The 18446-nt window shown below is 37.4% G+C and overlaps 1 long non-coding RNA gene across 1 annotated transcript; it reads right to left on the bottom strand.

Moving 5' to 3' along the window:
- Positions 1-12005: 12005 nt before the first annotated feature.
- Positions 12006-18106, bottom strand: LOC135300005 (uncharacterized). The gene is made up of 3 exons (XR_010361863.1): positions 18030-18106; positions 16895-16994; positions 12006-15645 (listed from the first exon to the last, which is right to left on the bottom strand). It is a non-coding gene; the product is annotated as an uncharacterized LOC135300005 (long non-coding RNA).
- Positions 18107-18446: the final 340 nt, after the last annotated feature.

Raw genomic sequence — 18446 nt, 5'->3', positions numbered from 1 at the left:
ACATTAAAAAAAATGTTAAAAGCTTTAATTAATATAAGATTTAATACCTAAAATAGTCAATAATCTAAGAACCTCTGGTGATTATATCAGTGGTATTATGACACCAATATAAAGTATAACTATTAATTCAATCCCCATCATATTCACAAAATTATACAGTCATGTTGAACATGAAGGATTTAAAAAGATACAAAAGCTAGGTATAAATATGTCCACATTCAGAAACATCCTTACCATTCTGTAAAGTACTTGTCCGTATTCTTTACTTATTAGAGGTTTAACAAGTCTATCAGAGGGTACAGATATTGCTCGTTTGTGTCTTTCTATCACGAATAAAATAGAAAAGAAGAAGAAAGTACACACACAAAAAAAATCAAAGGGCTTGTAACATTCCAGGAATAAGCAAAACCATTGGATAACATTATCTTTTATACAGCAGGATTCCTTGAGGGTTTCCAACATCAACAAAACATCAGTACTCTTCCAGTCAAATGACTGAATATTCATCCTGGTAACAATTGCATTCTATTACATAGAGAGCAGCATATGGTAAGTATTTACACAAGATCGTCAGCCAGATGTGCACCAACATTCACAAATAAAAGCCGAATTAACACAGCATCTGCTGAGAATTTTTCCCAGCATGCCAGGATGGTTCCAGGCAGAATCTGAGCTTGTGTTGTAAGATCCAAGCTAATTTACCATCTACTCACCAATATATTGGTCCCAGATTTCAAAAGAGCACTAAGTTGAAACAGCAAATACAACCTAGGATCAGAGAGCAGCTTAAAAGCTCCTGAGGTCTGATATCACAGACAAAAAACATATTTATGATGAAAATTTGCACTATCAAAAGAACTAGAACCAGAGCATGGCCTAGCTCATTGTAAGAGATATTTTCCTCCTAAGGGGAGGATGTTGGTAACTAGTGCTGGCCTAGATATTTCAAAATTTCTACCACAAAAACTTCTACTTATGCAAAAATGTAAAAATGTTAAAAGAAGATTGAAGAGCATTTTTTTTTTTCTTTTAATGAAAGACAGGAAGAATGTGCTTTAGATATCAACAGCCTCAGAAAAAAATCACTTAAAGACAGTAAGCATAGCGCTTTGGCCTATAATGATTTTTTACCAACAGTTTTTTGTAAAAATTTAAACCTTAAATGATTTTTTACTTCATAAATATTTCCTGCAACATCATGTTTGCTACAGAGATGAGTGCATCCATCCTTCTTTATGTTCTTATATTCAGGACTTGTACAAATTTGTATGTACTATTAAAAAATATGGCTAAAACATTTCTTGCTCTTCCTGTTGCTCTGCTCTTCATTTCTTCTGTTCTGACTTAAATGAAAACCATACAATCATGGGATATCACAGGTTGGAAGGAACCACAAGAAGTCTCTAGCTCAACAACTTGCTCAAGGAAGGGACAGGTATGGGATTGAGTTAGGATGCTCAGGGCCTTATCTAGGCTGGTCTTTAAAATCTCCAAGAATGGAAACGGCACAAACTCTCTGGGCACTTGATTCAGTAAGGGAAGATCCTAAATCTATCTTCTTGATAACCTCTCCATGGGTACTGTGGGGCTGCTGTTAGGTAGCCCCACGTGCATCTCCTCTCTGAGCAGAGGGTCCCCATCTCTCAGCCTGTCTTCATTGGACAAATGTTCTTATCTTCATCTGTTCCAGTGGCTCCTTGCTGAACTCACTCTCATTTTACATCCCTTATAGTGTAGATCCCCAAACTGGATGTAGTATTTTCTAAGGAGCACCATGGAAAAGGGAATTATCCCTTCCCTTCAGATCCCTGCCCCTTCTTATGCAGCCCAGGAGGTTTCTGGCTTTCTCTGCAGCCAGAGCAGGCTCACATTCAGCTCCCTGCACACAAGGACCAGAGTGCAGCTCCCCAGAATGGCAGTTCTCAAGCTGTACCACTGCAAGGGACTTGTCTTTACCAGACATCAGACTTTTGCATCTGCCCCTGTTGAACTTCATCAGATTACTTCTGGGCTGTTCTTACAGCCTGTCTAGGTCCTTCTGGATGGTAGCATTGCCCATGGTTATAGCCACTACTGGCCCCAGTTCACTGCTATCTGCAGATTTCATGTATGTACTACAGCACTTCCTTCATTCATTAACAGAGATGCTAAACAGATCAGATAATACTATAAACCCATTCAGTGTTTCACCTCCAGAGAGTGCAACTTATTAACCACCACATTCTGAGTCCACTCATCCAGAATTTTATCCACCTGAGTGACTATATATCATCCACCCATAAAGACCATAATTTCATAACACACATACAAGAATATTACAGAAGACTATACCAAAAACCTTGCTGAAGACAAGGTAAATGACATTCAACATTTTCCCATCGTTTATGAAGCCAGCCATTTCAACTTAGAGGTCAACAAGACTGGTCAGGCATTGTATAGCCTTAGCTTTCATGGCATCAATCCTTATATCCCTATATAGAGAAGATTTGTAAATTCCTCCTCTGTAGCATCTACCTACCTTCTTTATAGCTGCTGTTCAGTCACAAAGATGTCCTGCTAAATCTAAATCAGGATGGAATTGTTCTTGAGCCTGAAGGAAGCTACCTTTAGAGGTTTCCTACATTTTCCTAAATCCTTTGCTCTTCAGAAGTGACTTCCATGGGATTCTACATATTAGGTCCCTGATTAAGCTAAAGTTTGTTCTCCTGAAATCCAGGGGAAGTATTCTGCTACCCTTCTACCTCATTCCCCTCAGGACCTTTTACTCCAGTGTTTCATGCTCAATACAGCCAAGGCTACCATTGATTAACACATCCCCAACAGGTTCTTCCTTATTAGTGAATACAACCTCAAGATATGCATCAGCTCTGGTTGCTGCAGGGGGTGCCAAGAGCAAAGAGATGCCCCAGCAGCATCCCTGGACGCCTGTGTGATCCCCACCCTGTGAACCAATCTGCAAAATGCCAAATACCTGCTGCAGAACATACTCAAACAACTTTAGGCTGTGCAGCTGTTTGCCCAGGCAAAGAACAGACAGAAGCCACACATAGGATTAATTCCTTCTTGCAAGCCTACAATCTGTCAGAATGCTTTCCAAGAATGAGTGACTTACCTCAGGAACACTGTCTCCTTCACCTTCACAGCAAGACCACTTCACTGAAATACAGGAGGAGGCTTTGCCACCACTTTAGGGAGAAAGGCTTTGAAGACTGCAAGACCGTCCTTACTAGATGTCACGGTTGACGCCTCAGAGGCACCTGTTTGGATTTTCTGCAGATAGGTTAGCTTGACACAGTAAAACTGCATCCATGTAAAATGCAATCTAAAAGAAGAGAAGTACATGAACCTTTATAATCCTTGTGTTTGAACACTGCAGAGCATTTTTTGAAAAGGTCAAGAGAAATCCAGTAAATGGCCGGTACCTATCTAGCTATATGTCCAAGGTTATAACAATGGGCACATCTTCCAGCTCTTTGCCAAATTCAGCTGGGTAATAAAAAGAAGTAATTTAAGGCTGTTACCACGATCTTGAATATCTTGTAGCCTGAGCACTTCTTGTTCCACTGCTGACTCTTGAAAACTACTTCTTCAGGGAAGTACCTTCATGGGCTGTGCTTTTGAGGAGATACATGAGTTTTGTTTCCATTAACTAGCTACCTACATTTCCCAAAACACACACTTTCCTCTTCCAAACACTTCTCTGTTTTTCTGACTATTATTCCTCTGTGGCTTCACTCAAAGAGCATAGTCACAAACTCACCACCACATCTCACTAAAGTCCCAGTCTGCATGCTGATTTTGTAGATAGACACCACAGAGCTCTGTTCTGCACACATTTACTTTTTTTTTTTTTTTGAGGTTTCCAGCTGTCTGCATTCCTGTTCAAAAAATAAATAAACAACAGATTCATAATGTTCCGAAATTTCAAGGATCACAAAAAAAGACAGGATTTTTCCCCAGGAAGGGAGACAATACACAGTTTTAATAGAGGAATAATGTGAAAAATGTAATAGATGCTTTGTGTTAAGAAATTATGTACGGGTAAATGAAAGTGATTGAAGAATGAAAGACATGAAATTTTAATTTGGATTTCAATTGCTAACTTCTACTGTATGCATTACAATTTTAGCTAAACAAAGAAGGCATGCGAAGCCATGAGAATACATGGAAACAGAGCAGACAAGCCAGTTTAATGATTGAAGTCTCATTTCATACTATAGAAGCTATGCTTTATACAGCGTATCTGAAATTCAGCTATTTTACAACAGTGGTAAATGGTAGATCAAACTCATGCTGATAAATTCAGTGCTTTGGGATATGATCTAATTTACAACAAATTGGTTGATTCAACAGAAATTCCAATAGATATTCAGCTAAAAGAAACAAAATTATGAAGTATCACAGCAACCTGCATTACAAAGTTTGGATTCTGCTGCAGATAAAATACTCAAACCTATACTTGGATCAGGAACAGAATGGCAGAATAGTCTCATTTGAATCAGTAACAGAAATAATAAATTGAGAAAAACTCCAAAAATCTGCAAGTAACTCTCAACTGAGTTATCCCCAAAGCAGCAAAAAAATCCATTATTGACAATGCTTGCTGGGAATAATGTCTCCTGGCTCTACAAAATGCCTGAGAAATTCTTTGCCAGGAAGCACACAGGTTTAATCTCTCTGGGGTTCTGCTGCTGGAGAAACAGTACCTTAATAGGGACCTTTCTGTCTGAAAAAGAACAGTTTTTATTAGATTCTGAAGGAAAATATTTGGGTCATTCCTGAGAGACTTGTTGTCAGGGGAAAGCAAGTGAACTATTTAAGGCTTCTCTTGTAAGAAAAAGAAAAACTTATTTCCTGAAGACTCTCTCTCTTTCAAGAAATACTTTGTACTACTAAGTGCTATATTAGTCTTTCATGCAAATTTCTTTCAGAAATGAAAGAAAATATAAACATAATGTGAACATGTGTTGGGATTTTTTATATTAAATTTTCAATTATTGTAATCTCATCAACAGCTTTTAGAAATTTTCTGGTTAGCATTAAGTTTACTCTATGCTCTGATGTCAATGCAAAATACTTATGTGACTTATTGTTGTACTTGCTTACACTATACGTTTTTGGTGAAAGATAATAATTAAAGAAAATAGCTGAATGTTTTTAAAGCAATTACTGAATTTTTTTACTTTATATTGCAAAACAGAAAGTGAATCAGTCTGATGGAATTAATGCAGTTACTACAGATGCAGATCAATTATAACTTCCATCTTTATGCACCTTTACTATTATGTGAGAAGGGCCAAAACCTTTACAAAAATGTATACGAAATAGTAGTAGATGTAGAAAAATAAACAACTTCTGACTCCAATATCCTTGAAAATTATTTCTGTGTACCAATCTACTCACTGAAAGTTTCTGAATTGACAAGAAATGGTGAAACACATCTGACACACGCCTGTGATTCTCTTCAGGGTGAGAATAGTCAGAAAACAGAAAGCTAACCAAGTTGGCTGGTTGATGCTGCATGGAAACAGATGAGAACCTGCACATACACTATGCAGTTTAGTCATGCAGGACTCTTCTCCCAGCACTTTCAACCCTTTCTCTAACAATAATCTGTCTAAAGTTTCACTCTTTTTCCAGCATAGAATTGAGAATTGAAGTTCAATATCCCACTTTTACATATAAAGAGGTAATTTAGTATCTTGTGGCCTTCATATAAGACTGATACAAAGAAAAAAAAACACAACCTGAACGTTGAAGAAGCTCAGTTCCAAAAACCATGGCTTCCTACTTCCAGAAGCTTTTTTCTTTCATCTTTCTTTGAAGATCAAAAATAAACCAAGGCTCTCACCTGACAGTAAAATTAATACAAACATATACTGTACTGTGTCTGACCCAGATGGAGATAATTTCCTTAATGGTATCTAGTGTGGTTCTATAGTTTGGGTTTGTGACTGGAGAGTGTTGGTAACACACTGGCATTTTGACTGCTGCTGAGCAGTGCTTGTGCCCATGACACATCCAGAAAATCCTCAGGCACTGACAGAAGCCTTTAGGCTCATGACAGAAGCCTTTAGGCTCATGACCCAAAACATCTTGGAATCTCTCATGACAACCAGCATGCTTTTATAAATTACATTGATATCTGTTACAAACATCCTGCTTTAGACAGATATCTGAAATAATTCAGATAGAATGCTGGTTCCATTACCAGTTCATTCCTCAGATGACAAAATGACACTGCCTTCATATCATTAAAGCAGAAGCAAGGGAAAAGAAAACCTGAACAGATTGCATATTAATTTAGGATTTATCTTTCTACCAAGCAGTAAAGATTAATCAGCTTATTATCTGTGCTTTTCTCATGAATATTCTTTGTGTATTCTCATGAATCATTATTGAATATTTGATATTGTGAATCACACATAAAAAGAGGATGTAAAATTACTGGACTACTTTTATATTTAAAAGTTTATCGGGTGATTATATGTCTTTCACAAAATTATGCTGTATCAGAAGGTTTGTTTTCAAGTTTGTTGAAAGGTTTTTTTCAGGTTCTCAACTTGTTTGAAACATAGCTGTACAGAAATAAGAGATTTACTTCTCGCCTTTTAAAATAACTTCATTAAGGAAATTATTTTTGAGCAGGTCAGTTTTATCTGACCTAATGAATTCACAAACTTGACAAACACAATAAATTACACAGAAGGAAGGACTTCAGAAGTTATAAAAAAAAATTTCAACTCCCACAATAAAATGATCTCTTTGAATTTACCTAAGAACCCTTACCCCTCTTTCTCCTACCCAATTCAAATAATTATGTGTTTTGCAGTGTATTATCTAACAGATGTTTACAGAATTTTTGCTGTTTCTACTGTATAAACCATAAAATTTTGCATACTGTGCATCTGGAGTATTGATTTTTTGGGCTGTTTGAGACATAAAACAGAATAGAAGATGCAACTTATATCAGCTGAAATACAAGTACCAAAGTAGTTCTCTTGTCAACTACTTTAAAAAATAATCAAGAAAAAATAGAGGGTTTAGAACATTTATTTCTGTCACATTCATTGACTTAACTATTACAAGTAGTTTTGATTAAATAAAAATTCCTTTCTGTGCCTAAGCACTCAGGAAATATCTGAGGGAATAAAAAGTAAATAACAAGAATTGGTAACAAAAGGCATCACCATTTACATCTGTATTTCTCATTTCTCATTGTACCCTGCTTAACAAGTACTTAACCTACAAATCCATGGCTTTGGGGACTTGCTATCAGGTACCTTATGTTCCAGTTTCAGGATTTGTATGAAAAAAAACCATTTGAGTCTTTCTTTTTCTGCAGTATATTCTTGTGTTCACACTGGAGCAATCAGAGATGAGAGAATGTGACATGAGCAGAAGGTGGCACAACGAAAGCTCTTGTGATCCTGAAGACAATAAAATTAACCAAAATACATTTTTCACACTTGAATATATCACAAATCTAAATCAAAGGACTTAAATAAAATAAAACATTTCTTTATTAACCACACCTAAAGCAATGATTTTGGCAGTTTTGTGACAATTATATTGGCCAACAAATCTGATGTTTAGGTTTTTGGTGAGGTTTAGCTTAATTTTAGGGAAACATTTTGCAGCATTGCTTAAATTAAACTTTTCACAGTTCACTGATCTGGCCTACATGTTCACTTTAGTTTCTTGTAATTATCTTCACAATCTTCAGGGATTTTTTTTTCTTCTAAAGAAATAACAGCACCTTTTTATCCTTGACTTTGAACCAGCTATAAATTTGCTTAATATGTCAGTTCTAAAAATTACATAATATATCTTAACTGCATACTTTACAGAAGCTGCTGAAATGGTGCACTATTTCTTATATAGCTAGATGAAAACTAAATTATGCAATTTTAATGACAGCCCAGGGAACTTCTTTACTTGCCTGAACATCCAGACATCTCCTAACTGTTGCTATCAAGACTCTGGATGGCTCTAAGGGTTACTGGATGAAATTTTATGACTCTTGCTCTAAAGGTTAGAATCAGAGAATCAGGAAGGTCAGTTCCCAGCTTAAACATTTATGAAGACAGAAACAATTGCTTCATTTCATGCACATTTATGTGCCTCTGCTGAAGAGAGGAGATTGGATACAAAAGGATAAGGACATCTCTATTCTGTCAGTAGAGCAGATAAATCATTCTTATTCACCAATAATATCCTTTAAATTGGCATAATGATAAGTAGTTAAGACCCAGTTGCAAGGCCAAAAAAGTATCACATACAAAAAAACTCTTCCCCTGTTATGTGTTTTTCCTCCTAGAACATAATAAAAAGTCCATGATGCAGACCCTTGGGCCAAAACACATATAATACAGCAGGTTCATAAAATTTGTAGAACTTTAAACAAGGGTGGGGCAGAATGGTGTCTATGAAATATTAAAATAATTTTCTTAGGAGAATGGTCCTACAAAGGATGATTCTACAGGATACAAACTTCTAAATTTGTCTAAAATTTAGCTGAAAAGTGCTGAAATACTTAAAACTTTTCTTACTTCAAACTTTCTACTGTTAGGTAACAGCTATGTCTCTGACAATTTTTTTTTTTCTTAAAATGCAACTTGGCATACCAAACATGAGATCAGTTATTTCTTTATTTCAATCAATCACATTCTACACAATTTTCTCTTATCAAAGCAGAATGTGCAGTGTTCACTTAACTAATTTGCCTAGTCAGCTTTTATTCAAGGAAAGGAAGGAGTAGAGAATGGAACTAACAGTAAAGATATCAGTATTATTAAGTGCAAGGTTCAAAAAGCCATGTACTTACATCTCAGATGATGTGTCCAGTGTTCTATAAAAAACTTTTAAAAGTTCCTTTTAAAAAAATGTGGCAATCAAATAAATTATCTAATGAATTTTCTTATCCAATATTAATAGCAATAGTAAAATTTCTGAGGAAGCCTTCTCTTTTCATGACATTTCCACACTTTCAGAGTCATCAGAATAATTCAGTGTTTCGTACTCAAATACATCCAGGAGTGATTAATTCAAAACCAGGCATAATAACAATGTACTTTATCAGTTAATCCAATATGATTTTTTGCATCTAGGTATTGTATTTTCTTCAGAGGAAATACTGAACTGCATTAATTTATTTTCATAGAGTAGAGGAATTCTGACATCACATTTTAATTACTTTCTGTATAAGATTCCTAAGTCTTTACCCTGTTTTGATCTAACAATAGTATTTCCAAAGTTAGCAAATATAAACCTGAAAAACAATGAATAAAATAATGATGTAATTTAATTTAATTAAATATTTAAACAACACCAGACCAACAAGGATAATGAATAGTCCTTTCAATATTTTTAAGTTGTTACTGGAATCTTAAATAAATACCAGACCCAGAGTGAGACAGCTCTGTGAATCTGCAAGACTGCTGTTCTAAAGCAACAAATTTTAATGTTTTCACATTAGAATTCTTTCAAGGTAAAATTTTTCTGAGACACAGTACTTTACCATGTAAATCTGAGTGCCTCTTGACTCCTGCCTCAATTAACACCCAGACTTTCCAAGCAGAAAATGTATAGTTATATATAGGAATACAATGATCATGAAAGTCTTTCATTCTAAAACACTTTTATGTTTCCCATACATTTTCTTCCAATCATCATCGTGCAATAGAAGCTTAATATAATAAAACTAAAATTACATCACAACACAGAAATATATAGATTGCCTCACCAGCCTCAAAACACTCAAATTTTTACATGTGCATCCTGGAAGTATCTCTTAGGAATGGAGTTGAATGAAAATAGAATTTGTCACTAAAAAAGTTCAGCTGATAAATATGTCCAAAAAAATCATATAAAAATGTATAAGATAAAAAGAAGTACAAAGGGACAATATAATGAGTTTAACTGCCAGCTAAGTTGTAGAGCTACAAAGCACAGAAATACCAAACTCTGTCTTGGGAGCAATGATTTGGAGGTTTTGTGTGTGTGATCTTCCAACAAGAAAATTAAAATCTTTTCATTTGAATGTAGTCTCACATACAATTAATATTAGTTACCAGTGTAGCAAAAGAGATGCCCACATTTATTTTACAAAGAGAAAAAGTAAACAAAATTAATGGAAAGGAAGTAGAAGATACAGTATAAGCCATGACTGGCTTGAAGTTCAGAATTTAAAGGACATTTGCATTAACTTAACAGGGCTCAGATAAACTGGATTGGCTCAGGATAGGAGTCTATTTTTATGCAAATTACAAAAGCAGTAAGTGAATTATGTGCAAGGGAAGATACATGGATTTATTTACAAAGCTTCAGCTATCAAATAAGTTTTGGTTTACATAAAGCTAATTTATTGCTAGGATTCCCTCTGCTGCCATAAGACAGGCAACTCTATCAGGGTTCGCTGTTGTTTGTCTCTGCCCCGATACCGGAAAAGGTAGTTCTGGGTGGCCGCACAGTGAAGGACGAGGCTGGACTCTCAGGTTTTCTGTCTTCAATGTTGTTTATTAATTCTTATCTACAACATTTTCTCTCTGCCCAGCCGAGGTCCGCTCAGCAGGACAGCCAAGCGCACTCTTTCCCGCCCACAGGACGGTCTTTTATAGTGAAAATTACGTCTATTATATTTACCTTTAATTCCCAATACTTTTCACCCTTATTGACAAGCATACCTTCACCATGAACCAATCCAAAAGTGCCAACATCACCACAGAAAATGGAAGACATGAAGAAGAAAGAAGAACCCAGGACCATGCCCTGAATCCTCCATGTTGTCTTCATGACCCCCCTGTACCTAAATTCTAAAATTTATACTTCACCCTGCAAACACATTATTAACACTCTAAAACTTTCCATTTCCTCATACACAGATGTTTCATCTCTAGATGGATCAAAGTCAAGCCACCAGACACTTTTGGCAACATTCCAGGATCTCCGAGCCCCCCAAGGGTTCTCTTGGCGACTCTGGACATTCAGAGCAATGTTTTGAGTTCCCACAAACTCCAAAGTAAAATTCACCTCATCTTGTCCAGTTGCTACAAAATCTATTCAGGTGTGAAGACAGCTGTCCATTTTTAAAGTAACTTAAGATAAATATCATCTTATGAGGTAGTAGTAGAAAATTTTTGAAATATTGATTAAAAAGTAATAAATTATTGCTTGCATAATTCCATTTCTTGCTATATGCACCTAGACAGATAGAGAAACAATGCAAAATAAATGCCACAAAGCCAGAACACTAAGCAGTCATTCAGTAACACATTTCAAGAATGGCCAATATGTCTTGAACTCTGCTGCACATAATCTTATGTCACACTTCAAAGCAGGGTTCTAAAGCACTGGGATTACTCTTGTCTGACTTCTGATAGGCTGTGAGGCTGAGTAAAAAAAATATCTACGTCTGTGTCATATTTATAGAAAAAAAAGAAGTTTCCATCTCTTTGTTGTGGTAACACGGGACTTCTTAGGCATTTCAACAAGAAAAAAAATTTATCTCTAGGGTTCAGAAAGAGAAATTAGAACTAGAATAATTTACCTTTTTTTTTTTTTTTGTCCTCCTTAACTAGAGGCAAGTTGTTGACTCAAGTCCCAGAGGCTAGGAGCAACTTCAAACATTACTTACTTAAATAAAGAAGGTCTGATGCAAAGATATTTGAAAAATATAAAGGCATATAAAAGTGCATTTTATAAAGTATTTTGATTACTGAGCAGTAATATATTAGAAAAATAATGAGTTGACTTACTGAGCATTGGTTGGTGTTCCATTACTATACCAAAACTATGATGAGGCACACACATGTTGCAATGTGAAAATTAAATACAATGTCCAGGGCACTTCATTTACAGCAGCGATGTTACTTTTTCTTTTGAAATTTGTCTAGTCACATCATTCACCCAATTAATCACTTAGAGTATTTTCAAGAATGGTTGTTCATCCTTTTTAAATGTTCTTGCTGTGATATTAACATTAAAATTGATCAAATGGAGATTATTTTACCAAAACATTTTATTTAAAGAAAATTGTAGGGGGTTGTGAAAACAACAAGAAAATTTTCATATGCAAAGTAGTCAGATTTGAGAATAATTCACTGTCAGTGGTCATTTAAACTTGTCTTTCAGAAGTCGTGAAGATCAGGGAGACATCCCAAAAGACTGGAAGAAGGCTAGAATCACCCGTACCCAGAATGAAATTATAGGCCCTTCTGTCAAATGGAGCCCATGATTAAGAAAAGCCAGCACAGATTGACAAAGGACAAATTTTGCTTGACAAACCTGATGATTGCCTCTTACAACAAATGAACCTGCTTGGCTGATGTGGGGCCTGCAGTGGACATTGTCTACCTGGATATCTCCAAGGCTTTTGATATGGTTTCCCATGGCCTCCTTCTACAGAAATGTGTATCTGATGGTGTGGATGTGTGATCCATGCAGTGGGTTGGAAATTGGCTGCCCTGGAAGGTAGTGGTAAATTACTCCCTCTCACCCTGGCAACTGCCTCAAGTGGAGTCCCCCAGGGAATGATACTGGGCTCAAGGCTGTTTAGTACCTTCCTCAGTGGTTTGGATTATGGGATCAAGTGTACCCAGATGAAGTTTGTCAGTGATACCAAACTGACTGAGGCAGTGGACACTTTGGAAGGGAGAGCCAGCCTGCAGGATGACCTGGACAGGATGGAAAATTAGGCTAACAAGAGTCTTATGAAGTTCAATAAGGACCTGCACATGGAGAAACATAATCCAGGAGAGCAGCACAGGCTGTGGATCCACCTGGCTAGGGAGCAGCTCTGTGGAAAAGGACCTGAGGGTGCTGGTGGACAGCAGTTCAGTGTGAATGAACAATTTGCTGCTGCAGCAAAGAAAGCCAATACAAATTCTGGGTTTCATCAACGAGGGTGTCACCAAGAGTGATAAATCACTATTGCATCTTACACAGAGCTGTCCAGGCCATTCCTTGAATGCTGTGTTCCGTTTTGGTCCCTGCTATACAAGGAAGATGTGGACAGGGCAGAGAAAATGCATTAAAGGGTAATAAAGATGACCAAATTAGTGGGAAGCCTGCCCATGTGAGGGAAGGCTGAGAGAACTGGCTTTGTCCACCTTGGAGAAAAGGAGATTAAATGACACCTTACCATGCTCCATCATGTAAAGGGTGTCTACAAAGAAGATGGAGACTTATTTTTCTCAAGAAGTCATATGGGAAAGATAATGGGTGATGGTACAAGTTCCTCCTGAGGAGATTATGATTGAACAAAAGGAAAATTTTCATAATAAGAACAAACAGTCACTGGAATAATCTTTCCATTGTAGGAAGTGAATTCCCCAAAGTTGGTCACTTTTAAGATTCAGGTGGACAGGGTGTTGGGTCATATTGCCTATACTCTTCTTGCCAACAAAGGTTGGGCCACATGTTAAATGAAGTCCCTTCAACCTGGGAATTCTATGATAGTACAATTCTATGAAATATTGAAACCAATTAAAAATACTTTTTGGGTCTTTTGTGTGTAGGGGCAAAAATAATCACTATTTCATACTTTGGACTGCAACTGACCATTATACACATATACATTATACAAGAATACATCTACTGCCACATAGGAACATATTTATACAGAGTCTTATACATTGTTCCCTGAATTTTATGCTATAGTTGAAAAAATTAATTAACAAATTTACTGGCTTGCTGAGTTTTACAAAATGTTTTTAGTGTATGAAACACAGGTAAGGTTAAAAACTGGAATGTGACAGGACCTTTGAAATAGAAAGACAAATCTAGGTTCTTTTTCACATGTAGGTTTAACAAGTCTACACACCGTAAAAAAATGAGCCGAGTGAGAAAGATTTGACATCTGTGATCCCAGCAATGCTGCCTAGGCTATGTCTCCCTGCTCTTTGAAAACTCCGTGTTTGTCACTTTTGTCATGATCCTCCTGTCAGTTTTCTGATAGATATAATCCATTCTTTCCTCTCCATTGACTTTTCCATGATCAGTGTGTAGAACTGAAGATGACACAGAGTTTTTTGATGGGACCTTTTCCTGAGCTGGCAAAATTCAAATAATAAGGCTTAGGATGAGTAAGAAGTCATTCATGAGGGAACAGATACCAGATATAAATAAAAAAAGAAGCTATACTTCACCCTGACAAGGTATTTGATTTGAAAGGATCATATTGGCATAATTCTGGCATCCTGGGAGTCAGACTTTCCATCTGTGACGATACTAGGCTTGCAAAAAATGTAAGACCCTGTTCAAGCAGGAAATAACAATCCTTTACAGGCATTACAAAATCTAGAAAACCTGAAAGGTTTTCCAGATTTTACATGACTAGATACATGACTTAGTCTGCTGAGAGAAGAAAGGAGAGAGAAAGAGGGTAGAAGTAAAGCATTGGCTGTCTCACCAAGGGAGAGTGGAAATATCTGTTCCCAATCTCACCCAACTTGTCTCACTCCTTCCTGAAGGACATGGATGAAAACACAAGACTTAATTTCCCAGGTTCCACTCTTTGATGTATTTCTGGCATTTCTTTCTCATTCCCTGCCCATTTGGATAGCTGCCTTTTCCTTCAAGCATTTTCTTGCATGAAGTCAGATTTTCTTTCTCCCCGGGGTCCATCTCATCTCCTTTCATCTAGTCTCAGCTGCTCTAGGACCATGGGCTGGTTTTCTGCTTCAAGCTGAAGTAAAATCTCTTGCAGTCCTCATCTGTGACACATGTTTTCCAGCTTGTCCCAGCCTTCCCTTTAGTGCTGTTCCTAACTCAGGAGTCAGGAGTTTATGGGGTTAGTACCTCCCTACACCCCCATGTACATGGCCATTGCACAACCCTCGTCCCTACACAGGTAACCCTAGACCATGGGAGTGATTGCTCCTGGTTTTTTCCATGTTTTTACCAACAAATTTCCTGCCTGATTCTGTTCCAAATAATTTCACACCAGTGTAGCTTTGGTCTTCTCTGACCTAAAGTCAGGCGGTTTCTCTCTGCCTTCTCTGTGAGGTTCCACTGCAGCACAGCCCTTGGATTGAAACCTGTTCAGTCTTTCTTCAAAGCTGGCCCATGTCTGATGTTCAAGAGGCATACAGGATAGTGATGATCTAGCAGAGACACTGAGGAATGGCTCTTCAGAGATACCAGCTGCTAAATCCACTGTAGATTGTATACAAACCACGGCAATTTGAAAGCAAATTTTTTAAATGCTTGCACAGGAAGAGGTAAATGCCTTTCCCTGACACAAAAGGCTGACTGTGTAAAGAAATTCAATCCATATACTTGAAGTCTGACAGAATTAAAAGCTTGTTAAATAGGGTCATAAAATGGGAAATTTCAAATGTTCCGATTTTCAAGGTAGGACAGGGGAGAAAGGGAGAAAGGAAAGAAGCAGTGTCAGCCCTGTCTGTGGTATCCAGAGCTTTAACTTCAGTGTCTATTAACTGTGAACTTAGAAGGAAATATCATTGTATAAAATACAATAAGCCTGTGAAGCAGTCATGAGATTTCAGGTTTCCCTACTGCTTTAAACTAGGCTTACTCTGACTCTCCTCTGAGCCCAGAGAAGTCTTTGTAGTGTGTGTCTGCTTCAGCAGGGAAGGCAGTAAGTTATTCCGGTTGCTCCAGTTTCAAATAGCATCAGATGTTCTGCAGAGAAGAACAGTGGTTTAAGTCTCCTCAGGTGGAGAAAGCAGAGCAGAGACCTCACGCATTTAGGAGGAATGTGCCTTTAAAGAAAAGCATGCCTGGATGCTGCTCCTTTGGACACTCTCTGAAAACATTAATTTTCTCTGAAGAAAGAGATCTTGTTACACTGTGCCAGACACCAAACCCTGCAAACATGAGCCAAACGTGTGAATTCTCTTTACAATTCTTTAACCTTCAAATTCCCCACCAGCTTAGTCCAGGTGGCTCCTCTACTGTGCCAATCATTCTTGCAGTTAACAATAAGTTTTGGGTTTCATTCTTCTACAAGGAAGATAAAATACCAGATATTGCACATGTCCTTAAGTCTCACTGAGTAGCATATGCAGCAGTGAAGGCTGGACTGAAATAGATTTGCTTGGTTGTTGCCTGAAGATTGTATTCATCTAAACTACATTACACACACGTTCCTGTGCCAAGAGACAGGCTCCAAACATCAGACATATTTATCCATTAAGTAAAACTGAGCTTAAAAGATTTAATAAGAATGATATAAACATGGTTTTCAATACTTTTGTTCAAAAAGAGCATGGTATAATCATACTTTAAAAAAAAAAAAAAAAAGTAGGTATTTTAAAGACCTAATTTACAATTTCTATGAAATCTAACTCCTATTTATACAACATATATTTTCTGTTAGCTTGAAAACTATTCCACCTTTGCCCTGGTTACACTCCCTTTGAAAATTAAAAAGTATCTCTTATCTGACCCAGTAGATCAGCTAAACTTTCTATTTATTTGATGTTATTTTCTTAGATCAGCCTTGAATTTACATTTTCCTTTTTTACAGTATTCATATATAGAGACTATCGAGTCATCTAACGTGTCATAAATGTATTTCAATAATATACCAATACACTTTTTTTACATTAATTAAGAAAGAAATATTAATTTGACATTGTATAGGAATTATCCACAAGCTTGGCTTTATAAAAAACCTTTATAAAATTGTTAATCCAGTAATTCCGCAGTTCTTTGATAAAGTTAAATATAACTGCAGCAAGGTGGCATTGTTTTCCTACAAAATCTATATTAAGGTGTCAGCCTGCAAGGAAATAATAAAATTAACATCAGGGACTTTGCCAGACTGAATCCCACTAATCAACTGAGGTTAAGAAAGAAAAAGATAAAGACTTCATCTAAAATCAAATGTAATTTGATTAGAAGCAGGCAAATCACAGCATAGCCATACCTGAATACTGGAGGGTTTAATGAATACTAATTCAGGTCTTTGTCTCTTGCATGGAACAGGGTCCATCTTTTTGAACAGTCCACACAGATTCACAGACATACTGAAACACAGAATTGCAGAATATTCTAAGGTGGAAGGGATCCACAAGAATCATTGGGTCCAACTCCTGGCCCTGCACAGCACTATCCCCAAGATCACACCACATGCCCAAGAGTGTTGGTCAAATGCCTCTTGAACTCTGTCAGATTTGGTGCTGTGACCACCTCACTGGGGAACTTGTTCCAGTGCCCAACCACCCTCTGGGTGAAAAATATTTTTCTAATATTCAGGCTAAACCTTCCCTGACACAGCTTCAGGCCATTCCCTTGGGTCTTGTCACTGGTCACCACAGAGATCAGTGCCTACCCCTCCTTTTCCCCTCAAGAGGAAGTTGAGACAGCACTGAGGTCGCCCTACAGCCTCCTCTTCTCCAGGCTGAGCAGACCAAGTGACCTCAGCTGCTCCTTCTACAACTTTGCCTCAAGGTCCTTCGTTATCCTCATAACCCACATTTGGACATTCTCTAGTACCTAAATGTCTTTTTCATATTGCTATGATCAAAATTGCCACAAGACTCAAGGTGAGGCCACCCCAGTGCAAAGCAGAGCAGGACAATCCCCTCTCTGGCTGGAGGTGCTGTGCCTGATGCAACCCAGGACAAGTCTGGCCCTCCTGGCTGCCAGGGTACTGCTGACTCATGTTCAATGTGCCACTTGTCAGGACCCCCAGGTCCCTTTTCATAGTGCTGATCTCTAGAATTTCATTCCCCAGTCTGTCTGTACTTCCAGGATTGCCCCATGCCAGGTGCAGAATCCAGCACTTCACCTTGTGAACCTTCATTTGGCTGGTGATTACCCAATCCTCTAATTTACCAAAATCTCTCTGCAGGGCATCCCTGCCTTTGAGGGAGTCAACAGCTCCTCCCACTCTTGGATCATCATCTGTGAACTTGCTCTATGTCCCTTCCAGTCCTGTGTCCAGTCATTAATGAAGCTGCTGAAGAGAACTGGGCCTAAGGTGGATCCCAGAGGAACCCCAATAGTCACAGGTCTCCCATTTGATGTCACTTCATTCACCGTAACCCTTTGTGCCTGACCTGTGAGCCAGTTCCTCACACACTGCATGATGTGTTTATCCAGCTGTGTGCTGGACATTCTGTCCAGAAGGATCCTGTGAGAGACAGTATGGAAAGCTTTACTGAAATCCAAAAGTATTACATGAACTGGCTTCCCTTGATCAACTGTTGGGTTACCTTGTCATAAAAGATGAGAAATTTAAGTTCCATCTTCAATGACATGTTTTGACAGCTCTCTAGTCTTAATATCTTTCCCCTATTTATTGTTCCACTAGAAAAAAGTACTATACTATTTGAATATAATTAAAAAAATAAATAACATCTAAATATAGGGTTTTTTTATATAAAAGGGTCAAAGCATAGAAGATCTTGCCTTTTCAATTTAAGACATACTTCACGGAGGATGTGAAAGAAAGCAGAACTAATTTATGCTTGCAG

Source organism: Passer domesticus, chromosome 4 (assembly GCF_036417665.1).
Source record: "Passer domesticus isolate bPasDom1 chromosome 4, bPasDom1.hap1, whole genome shotgun sequence".
Classification (NCBI taxonomy): domain Eukaryota; kingdom Metazoa; phylum Chordata; class Aves; order Passeriformes; family Passeridae; genus Passer; species Passer domesticus.
Note: the sequence above shows the minus strand (reverse complement) of the source record. Positions and strands in the feature narration are given on the sequence as shown.